Source organism: Strix uralensis, chromosome 4 (genome assembly GCF_047716275.1).
Source record: "Strix uralensis isolate ZFMK-TIS-50842 chromosome 4, bStrUra1, whole genome shotgun sequence".
In the NCBI taxonomy this organism is placed as follows: Eukaryota; Metazoa; Chordata; class Aves; order Strigiformes; family Strigidae; genus Strix; species Strix uralensis.
The window spans coordinates 69,069,395-69,081,166 of NC_133975.1; positions in this window are offsets into that span (position 1 = coordinate 69,069,395).

An 11,772-nucleotide genomic window follows, 5' to 3' on the forward strand; every position below is an offset into this window, starting at 1 on the left:
TGTTCTGGTTTTTTTTTTTTTTTTTTTTTTTTAAACTCTTGCACTGTCTTTTAGCTGTTTCGAATTTGTTTCATCAACATTAGCTAAATAATCATAATCACCATGTTTAACTAATGGTCTAACAAATATCATTCTCCTCCTTGGATGAATCACAGAATCATTCAGGTTGGAAAAGACCCTTGGGATCATCGAGTCCAACCATCAGCCCTACTCTACAAAGTTCTCCCCTACACCATATCCCCCAACATCCCATCTAAATGGCCCTTAAACACATCCAGGGATGGTGACTCCACCACCTCCCTGGGCAGCCTATTCCACTGTCTGACCACTCTTTCTGTGAAAAAGTTTTTCCTAATGTCCAGTCTGAACCTCCCCTGTTTCAGTTTAAAGCCATTCCCTCTTGTTCTGTCACTAATCACCTGTGAGAAGAGACCAGCACCAACCTCTCTACAATGTCCTTTCAGGTAGTTGTAGAGAGTGATGAGGTCTCCCCTCAGCCTTCTCCTCCTCAAACTAAACAGTCCCAGCTCCTTCAATTGCTCCTCAGGATCTGTTCTCCAGGCCCTTCACCAGCTTCATTGCCCTCCTCTGCACTCGCTCCAGCACCTCGATATCTCTCTTGTATTGAGGTGCCCAAACTGGACAAAATACTCAAGGTGTGGCTTCACCAGTGCAGAGCACAGGGGGACTATCACCTCCCTACTTCTGCTGGTCACACTATTTCTAATACAAGACAGGATGACGTTGGCTTTCTTGGCCACTTGGGCACTCTGCTGGCTCATGTTCAGCTGCTTGTCAGTTAGAACCCCCAGATCCTTCTCTTCCAGACAGCTCTCCAGCCACACCTCCCCAAGCCTGTAGCGATGCATGGGGTTGTTGTGGCCCAAGTGCAGGACCCAGCACTTGGCCTTGTTGAAGCCCATCCCGTTAACGTTGGATCCAATCTATCCAAGTCTCTCTGTAGTGCCTCATTATTCTCATGCAGATCGACACTCCTGCTTAACTTGGTGTCATCTGCAAACTTACTGATGATACACTCTATGTCCTTATCAAGATCATCAATAAAGATGTTGAACAGAAATGGTCCCAACACCAAGCCCTGAGGAACACCACTTGTGACTGGCGGCCAGCTGGATTTAGCTCCATTGACCACCACTCTCTGGGACCGTCCATCCAGCCAGTGCTTGATCCAGCAGACCGTTCGCTCATCCAGGCCATGGGCAGCCAGTTTTTCTATGAGAATTCTATGGGGAACTGTGTCAAATGCTTTTCAAAAATCCAGGTAGACAATATAGACAGCCTTTCCCTCATCCAACAGTCGGGTCATCTTGTCATAGAAGGAGATCAGGTTTGTCAGGCAGGATCTGCCTTTCATAAACCCATGCTGACTAGGTCTGATGAAGATTTGAAAAGCCAGCTACGAGTGTCTAATTGAGATTAATTTTAAAAATCAACCAAATACTCTCACTGAGACAAAAGAACTCTCCATTGAGTGAATGGGATTTACTCATGTCTAACTGTGACTACAACATGGGTGTTTGTTTTTGTATTAGTCTCCCACTGTACTATTTTTTTGTGCAATTCACCCAGGGAAATGAAGAGGATGCTGGCAATCCTAACTATATTCTAACCAGAAAGTGCAGAAAATGGACTATATTTATACTGGTGCTACAGATCAACTTTCTCTTAGGGCAGGAAGCTGTGACACATCTGAACTTCTCTGTGATAACCTTCACCTCAAAGGAGCAATTCAGCTCCGTGTTACTGTAAAAGTCAAGTCTGTAAGAAATGCTCATTTTTCTGAAGTGACTCACAGATCTTTATAGAAACCGATGTCTGAATGCAGGTGAGAGACGCAGTTTTCATGGCTCCACTGGTGTCCCTGAGCCACCATGAAGAGAGAGAAATATTTTCATAGATTTAACAACAAAACAAGAAGAAAAAAAAAAAGGTAGGGGGAACATACAAATTTAAGATCTGCTGAAAGTAATGTTATGATTGTTCATGAGGTTTAGTACACTGACAAAGATTGTTTGATCTATTAATGAATAATTTGAATGACATTCTCAGTAATGACTCAATAAACGCCCCATACACATTACTCAGGTTACTTAAAACTTCAGGGCTCTGAAAAATTTGAGAAAAAAAGATTTAAAAAAAAAGCCCACCTGAAAAAGACACCAGTACATTTCATATAATGGTGGTTGCACCAAAGGAATTCATAATGGAAGAAAAAAGTAGGGTAAACTTTTCATACACATACAACTGACGCTAAAACCAACTGAAACATCAGTGGCTAAAGATCACTTGCTCAGAGCTTCGGTCATGAGCTAAGAGCTTTTTTGTTTGTATCAATAATAAAAAAAGTTATAAACTAATTGTGGCTGCTCATGATGATAACTGAACTCAGTTTTGTCCATACATCAGGAACATAATTTTATTTTCCATTTCTGTCTGCGCTTTTTCTACTTCAGTTATGCTACAGTAGGCTATGGGACTATAGTTGCCAAAATGGAGAAGATATGGAGATGGGGAATAAATTGATTAGAACAGACCTGCAAGAGATTGGCATAGGAAGAACCAACTGGGAGAGGATAGGGACATTTCAGAAGGTAAACTACATGAAGTAATGCAAATTTAACAGAATGTTTATTTTCCACAGTGTTTTGCGTCTTCGGGCAATTACTAGCAATGCTCAGCAACACTTCCAAAAGAAACAGACATTTAGGGAATGAAAATACCAGCTAGCACTCCAGCGGGCAATTGAGACAGTTGAAGGGCATCTCAATCTTTATGTGTCAAGGTGCTAACTCATTATTTGCTGAGGTGGGAAGGAAATTTCAACCTCTTTTCCTCGTACTCTGCAGTATTTTGCCTAACAGATCAGGGAGTAGAGAAATTTCTATTTCCTTTCTTCTGAAATGTTAGACATGGATGACTGTCCTCAACTGGATTAAATACATTTCTCATGTATTTCACAGACAGAGGAAACGGACATTGGTTTGGCTTTGGCAGAGCTGGGGAGGCCAGTTCTCTGCTCTCCACCTCCCTTGATGGCAGATGAGGCACTGCTTGCACAGGAGAGGAAGAAATCAGCCATGCAGCTGGCAGGGCTGCCCTGGTTGCTGGCAGGCTTTGCCACACTTACTTGCAGTGCAGAAAGTTACTTTCAGCCAGCTGATCTTTGAAAGCCTTTTCTTTGTGAGGCAGAAGCCAGGTGTTTCCAAGCCAGCCTGAGCCAGTGTTTGCTGGGAACTCAAGAGGGGTGGAAGCAGCAGCCTCACTGAAAGCAAATGAATCTAGTTCACCCCGATGAGAAACAACTGATCCTTCTGTGTTCAGAATACAGTGCTCACCTACAGAAGCAGTAGTGCAATGGCATTCAGCAGAAAACCCTGGCTGTTTGGCATAGAGTTGGCATACAGCTCTTCTAAGGGTGCTTTTGCATAACCCCCTTCATTCCCATAATACAATTAAGACATCACCATTTTTTGCAAGCACCACCCAGCAAGCTAACTTCTACTTTACATTTTACCTTCTGAAATATTCTCTCCAATTCAGAAGTCTTTGGAAGTTCTTAATATTATGGCCAGTTGTTCTACATGACTCACAAGTGGCACAGATTTAGATATCTCATCATTGAAATTAAAATGAGGCCAAGAGAAAAGCACAAAGTCTCTAGAGCAGCAAACTGAAAATGTTTTATATCATTATTTTAAGGCAATTTCCCATATATATGGAGGCTTCACAACAGCTTCTTTGTGTTATTCCATAAGAAATGCTTTTTTTTTACCAAGCTGAAAGTTTCCTACATGAAGAGTAAATAAAGACATAGAAATAATCCCTAATGCCAAGAATACTGAGGTACTTTATACAAGTTAACACTTCTTGTCAATCTGATTTATATGACTATTTTTTGAATCATTTACATGTGAAACTAAAGAAACAAATAAAGAGGAGATAATTCATGCATGCTGCTGAAGAAAGATCATTGCCTGTATCTGTTTTGGCAAGAATATCCAGTTTGGTTCCTTCATTAGGAACCATTTAAAAGCAACACACCAAGCTGAACTGCATACCGTTCTTCCAGAATCCTTATTTTTTCATCTTTACTAAATACTCATCTAGAATTAATTCAATACTTTTCATAGCCACATAACAGAAGCATATTTTTCTTGATACATGAATTGATAAATAGAAAAAAGAAGTATTTGAATTACAATTTAGGTAGGATTTTCAATTAAAAACTAGCTATAAAAATAAAGACAAGATTTTCCCCACTACATTACAATCTCTCAAACCATTCTGATCCATAAATTTTATAATCAAAATTAATCTACCAGAGCTTTTTTCCACTAGCTGATTCCATCAATGATCCAATACATGAAGTAATTTACATTAATAACCACAATATTATACAGATTATTTATTTTATAATGAAAGAAGAAAAATATCAAAACCTCAGCCAAAACTGGTATTAAAGTTTCTAAAGCATCAAATTTAAATAGCTGTAAATAGTTTAAGGGTACATATTTGATAATATGAATCTAATGGCTTCAGAGGGATTCTCATATTCTGTAAGGCAAGCCAGGACTAGGAAATATAATCACAAAATGTTCTTTTCACCCCCTACATGATTAGGAATCGTGAGGATATTTCTCTTAACTGGTAAGGAAAGAAAAAAAAGAAAACAATAGATGCTATCACTTTCTTTTCCTGACTTTTTATGTCATAATACTGTACAGCTGACAAGGAAAACCTGTTTCAGATGGAATGAGAGACTGTGGAAGCCCTTGCAATACACTGACTGAACCGGATGCAATTTCTATGTGTTTCATTGCCACTAATTATTGAATGGCATGTTTTATTGCTAATAATTGTATTATTATTACTATTATAGTTTCATTGTTACCAATTATCAAATGAAACCACTGGAACTATCACAATCCAGTTTAAAAGATTAATACACTACACAGACTGCACACACTGCATTGTGGGACACTAATGAGAAGGACTTCAGCTCTTTTGGTGTTGCTCAGCATTGTATGTCTGGCTCCCAAGTTCAAAGGGTTTTGGCTCACAGGCAAGCCAGAGACTGTGTGGGTAAGTAAACAAGAAAGTAGACAGGTTTCAAAAATCTCATGAGGAGGAGATATTCAATTAGAAGTAAACATAACTGAATGCTTTCAAGTACATATTGTTATTTGTGCTCATCAGCAGTTCCTGGCATATATGATTCCATGAAGTTTTCCAGCCCACTCTAATCTTGAAGCCCTGTCTTAGGCAGCAAAATAGAAGAAAGCAGAAATAAAGAACAAATTCAGAGATTGATCTTTCTTACTTACATAGCTCTGCTCCTCCAGCTCCCTGTGGTATATCACAGCCATACATACGATAATATAGAGTTTGTCATACATACAGCAAATCAGAAAAGTGATTTCAAAAGAATAGTCCGTTTGGTGCAGAAGATGAAAACACACAAATTTTATGCACAAAAAGCATCACTTGATCACTTAGTGTAACATCTGATGTTGCATAGCTATCCAGATAATGCAGCCCGTACATGATATTCCCCAACAGCACAAGTTTCACCTGCCCCATTTCCCCTGTGACGTTTTCATCCCACTGCAGTACTCCTTAATTTTCCATTTCCATACACTCCCTGCATCTTCCCATGGTGAGAGAGAAACCTCCATGGCTCCTTCCCATCTCCAGTTACCTCCTGCTGCCTTCCACATTGTTTACTGGTTTGAAGGACTAGAGGCAGCAGAGAAGTGCTGTCTGATGGGGTTGCTGAGTGTCCCTTGGAATAGATGGGCTGTGAATTGTGCTGTGGTTCCTCTCAGGAAGACTGTTATTCTGACTTTCACTCCACTTCTCAGTCACTGTTTTTCATGAAATGCATAGAATAGCTCTCTTAACTTGGTTAAAATTATCTGCTAATTTAAAGGGAAGGAGAGAAAGGTTATCCAGTACAAACAAACTAGCAAGAGCACAGTCTTATAAGCATCATCTCCTCAAGAAAGGAGGACAGAAACGTGTACCAGATGGTTAGCAAAGTCTTTTTTTTTTTTTAATGATACTGGCTCCAGCATACTAGAGGCACCAGTTCCCAAAGATCTGGGAAGAACCAGCTCTTTCCTGGAGGTGCCCAACATACACAGTCTGTACTGCCATCATGTGGAGGGCGCTACTTCATCTTTTCACACTTGCTGAATATTTTTCCTGTGCATATCTTCTCTTACAGGGTCACTCTGTCACAAATCATGTGATTTCTCATTACTATCTCTCCCTTTAAGCTATTGGCAATATTCATTACTCTGAATACACCTGCTTCATGGACTACGTGCCTGGGGTGTACTAGAATCGAATTGCCAGGTGCTAGTAAAAAAAAAAAAAAAAAAAAAAAAGTACAATGTGAAAACAGCGGATCCAGTAGGGAAAATTTGTAAGATAAAGGAAACAAATAAAGCACAAGATTTTTTAAAAAGTACAAAGGGAATGAACTAATTAACATTCTAAGGATTAATTTAACCAAAGAACATCTGTTTTCACATGTCCCTCTGATGAGATCTAATGTGAAGGCTTGTGTTGGTTAGCTTTGAAGTTGCATTTTATTATCCAAGAAGTTCTGTGCACAGATTTTGATAGGGATTATAGATATCCTCGTAACAGAGGGACCCCTGGGCCCCTTGTATCCACTACTCTTAGTTTCTTTATTTCCACTTGACTTGCATCTATCCATACAGCGTTCTCTATTCTTTGTTGAAAAATTCTCCACTGGGCACACTTTTACTTTATTTTTTATTTTAAGAACATTAAATGTTCCATCACTCATCTACCTTCTTCACAAAACAGACAGGACATTTTAATTCTTCTTTCCCATATGTTGTGCTGCACAGCCACTTAGTAACCTAAAAATCATACAAAGCCCTTACCCATTTTTTAAATTCCTCTACATTTGCTATTCTCCTACTTTAATAGCTCCTTTTCTAATAACATCTTTTAAATTATGTTTACACAGTAGAAATATGATCCCAGGATTCTAAAAATTAAGAATCCATCTGTAACACTGTAAGTAGTATTTTTCCATCTGAAAATTTTCTGAGTCACCTGCTTGCCCTCCTGATTATTAATACAAAATATAAACTTTTTGAAAAATCCATAAAAACATTCACATAGGATCTCTCCGTGGACATGGACCCTTGCCTCCTGTAGCCATAGTTTAAAGAGAGTCATTAAAGTCAGGATTTCTAGGCACTCTTTTTTGCTCTTCAGCAGTGACTATTTCTGAATGCCTTCCCCACCTCCGTCTCAGGGTTGCAAAAGTAATTTATGCAAATTTCAATTATCCACAATTCAAACAAACAACAACAGAATCACCTTGCAAAACAAATATTGCATTTTGTCCAGGTCTGAATAGCAGAGGAAGGATAAGAATGCAGCACGTTGTGGAGACAGAAGATGCAGAAGATGGAAGATGGCTACGGACTGAAGCCAGAGCGGCTTAGACACTGACACCATGACCAGCAAATTGTGCAGGGTCTGCCTGTCTGGTGCACAGCATCTGCCAAAGAGACTTACAGACCAGCCTGAACATGATGGAAGGTGTTAAACAAAAAGCTGGAGTCAGGATGAATCACCTGCAGACCAGTACACTCTTGCCTCTCTGAGACAGGCAAAGTAGAACAGGAAAGTATCTTTGGCATTGGTCTTGCTGCTCTCCTCCTGGACTAAGCAGAGACAGACTGGCATCTGCATAATAATGCAGCACCCTTACCACAAAGTATTTGAAAATGATTAGCTGAAAATAGTAATAAACTAGTGATTTTCAGAGTGACCAGCCAAACTGTGGATTGGTGTATGCTGGTGACTCTGAGCTGAGCTGGTGACAAGGCTTATAATTTTTTATCGAAGAGTATCCATGTAGAAATTTCAATTTTTTAACACAGCAAATCTGAGGATTTTACCAGGAATCTGAATCAATTGCTATTTACTGTTTTGCTCAGCCAAAGATGGTGCATCCAGACACTGACCTAAAGGCAACCAGATCACTTCTGGCAAGCAAATACATAATATAGTCACTGACACATGCTAAGCACACCCAAAACACATTATGATTGTGTTACTTCAAGTTGGACTAAAACTATAGACTTCTAGTGCATGAGCTGTTCACCATACTACAACCATTCCCTTTCTCCACAATACATGAAAAGCAGTTTATCTGTCTACAAAGACAGTGTTATCTTACTGGAGGCAATAGTGTGACCACAGGCAGTCACAAAGGTTAGCTAGCCTGCTCTAGGTCCACAGCCAGCCAAAATAACTTCTCTGTATAGCCATAGGGCAAGAAGCAAGTCCTTTGGCAAAGTATCAAGTATTTTGCAAAGTACATCTTTTAATGGTCCCAACATAGAAAATCTGATATCGAAATGTGCTACAGATATTTATGGGCATATAATATTATATGTAATTGACCATCCTTATGTGTCATATATAATTGATTACAAAAGTCAAGATTCTTCAGCAAATTTATATAAACTCTATTCATTATTTACAGAGAGCATCATCACAACTGGAACTTGGCATTCACGTTGACCACAGTAATAAAAAAAATTCAGATTCAGTGATCAGTGAAAATAATCGCATGTGCACACACACACACAAATGTCTTGTCAGTTAAGAATGAGGCAGATTGGGATTTTGGCAATGCCGGCATTGACATTTATTTAACCGTACCCGTTATACGTGTAACAGATTTCTCAGGCCTTCAGCTCTGGCCTACATAGACCTCTTTATGAATACAAAATTATGTTCATTAATGAACTCAAAAAAAACCCACCACAATTAATAAGTAGCTGCTTTTCCTACCTGCTGTAACACAAACTTGCAGGTCAGTAACACTTCCTCCCACTAGAACTGATAATGTCACTAACATATGCAATGGTGCTAACACAGAAGCACAGAAGAATGATGTTTTCCATCATTTTACATTATTTCGTTAACAGATAGAAAATAAAGCATTGAATTCATAGCAAAATCATTTCAATTCATCTACCCCCAGCTAAACATTAATCAGTCTCTAACTTGGTCATTATACCAAAATAATTTCCCAGAACAAACTCTAAACTTGTTGACTGCTGAACAAATTGAGCAAGGAAATAGCTTTTTGTATTTTAAAACATCTAATTGATTCTGTGGCTCTGTGGTTCCTAGTCAATACAACAGTAATTGGAATCATCATGACTAATGCACAGATCATTTTACAGGCCTTTCTTATTTGCATAAACATCTCTTCATCTGCCTCCTCACCCTCTCCAGCTTTTCACAAGATTTTTTCTACTTCTATCTAAATTACCTCTGACGTGCTAGACAGGCTCCATAGCCAGTATGTTTCCCCAAATGTAGTATTCGCCTTCAGTCATTCCTCTACTGCTGTGGAGACTGGTTTTCACCACACTGCATATAAGCAGTTACAGTTATTTATTGCCAGTTACAGCTTTACTTCTTAGTATGAAGAACCACCTTATGGAAGCATAATGCTGTTTGTTATTATTATTAATAATAATTAATTCTCAAACTACATATACAGTTCTTGTTAGGCAGAGCAAAAATAATTTTTATGCTTTATTAAAAAATTATTTAACTTTTTTTTTTTTATGTCTGATTACATAAGCCTTTATATTCAAACAAAAACTTCCTTTCTCACCTTGTGTGTATTATCAATCTTGCTTGCCATTTTTATATCAAAAAAATATAGATTTTCAAAATACTTTCCACTTTCTTAGTTACCAGAAGATAGGCCTTGCTTCTCTCAGGGAATCAGCCCTTTTTGGAAGCATCAGTTTGGACTTCTGTCATCTCACTACTCTTTTCTTTTGGAAAACCTGAAAATAAAGTCCAGTGTACTCTGTCCTTGTCAGAAAGGGACATTATCCCACCTGATGCATAAATCATGTCTTCCTCCTGTATCTTCTGATACTCTCACATTTATTAGCAGACAAATAATCTGTCCCTCAAAGGCTTTTATACATTCCCTTGCCCTCAACTTGTACCTGTAAAGCAATTGTGATTCCAGTTGTGTCACTGTTAAATATGCCATTAATTACTTCAGTAAGACATTATACCATTCTCAGAACAGACTGTAAACATTTTATGTCATTAGGTAATGCACTGAGGCTTTTTTTAATGCCATAACAGCTCTATTTATATACTATGTTCTGCATAATTAGCTACTAATGAGGCTCTAACTTTCACTGCTGTAAGGCCTAGATATCTGTTCCTCTTTCAATGAATTCATTTTTGCTGTCTCATTAACACACTAAAAAACCTGAAAATTGTATTTTAATTAAAAGCTAAACTACCTCTGTCTGGAGACACTAATGAACAGATACACTCTAAGGGAAACACAAGAACTTTGTCAGTCAGGAGGGCATCATGCACGTATTGCAAAAAGAATAACACAAAAAGGTAACATAGCTCACTTTCTTATTTTCAAGGGCAGGGTCTTCTCTACTTCCTTTTTTTTTTTTTTTTTTCCTCTTAACTTTTTCCTTTTCTTCTGCCTTTTGTCTTTAAAAACTAGCTACGAGTGGAGTTTGTTTCCCCCAACATTTTAAAACTGTTATTTTTACTAAATCATTTAATACACTAGCACTCCATTAGATAAATATATTTGGTAACCCTAACCCCAATGCACATGAAGAATAAACCAAGTCCTGTGTCAGACTTGGATTTTGTATCTTCAGCAACGCTGCCTACACTCAGCCTGACAAATTACAAGCTCGACCCTAAGAAATTATAAGACTGTCTTAAAATCATGAGGTGTGTGTGTATTTTGAGTCTTCCTGATGTCTTCTATTCCTGTCAGTCTTCTGAATCCTGCTTTCTGCCTTTTCTCCAAAGCTGCAAGGGCTAAAAACATAATAGCTGAAATTCATCTAATTACATGACTTCACAACCATTGCAATAAAATCATGATTGCTGACCATGATGCTTCATTTCCTGACTTCTGCAAATACTTTAAGAAATTAATCAAGTAACAAACTAAAATACATCAAGTTGTCAGGTAGAAACAGTGAGTAATTTTAAAATATACTGGAGAAGCAACACCATCCCAATAATCTTATCAACACATATACAAAGGCAATTGATTTTTCAATGTTCCATTGGTACAAACAGACACTCACTTTTTGAAAGACACGTCATAAGAGAATCTACAAATAAAATGTTATTATCTCCAAATTAAAATAAATGTAAAGGAAAAACAATGTTTGGGATTATCCTATGGTTGGATGTCCAGTGCACAGTCTGATCCAAAATGTGCCAAATCCACAGGCTCTCAGCACATGCTGCGTGACTTATTGTTTCTTGTCACCTTTGGCAAGATAAGGAAGTCTGAAACATATAAATCAGCTGGAAATGCCATTCAGATGGATGAACCAAGGTGTCTCGGATTCACCTCACTATTTTCTAGTTCTTGATAGGAATAGGGAGATATTACAACTCCTTAAGAGCCTGAATTTTTTCTTTATTTAAGACTTGCTATTCTACTTCAATTACACAGCCTTACTAGGTTCAGCAATCACAGAAAGATCCATCAGTAACCAGAAATTAGCAAGATCACTACCCACTCTTAACTTCAACACATCACTATTTCTAACTATCAGTTATTGTGCACCAAGTAGTTAGTCTTCAGATCAGTAAATCCTCACACCACTTCAATAAAGATGCACTGGCACACTTCTGCTTAAACCTAATTAAAATTTTAGT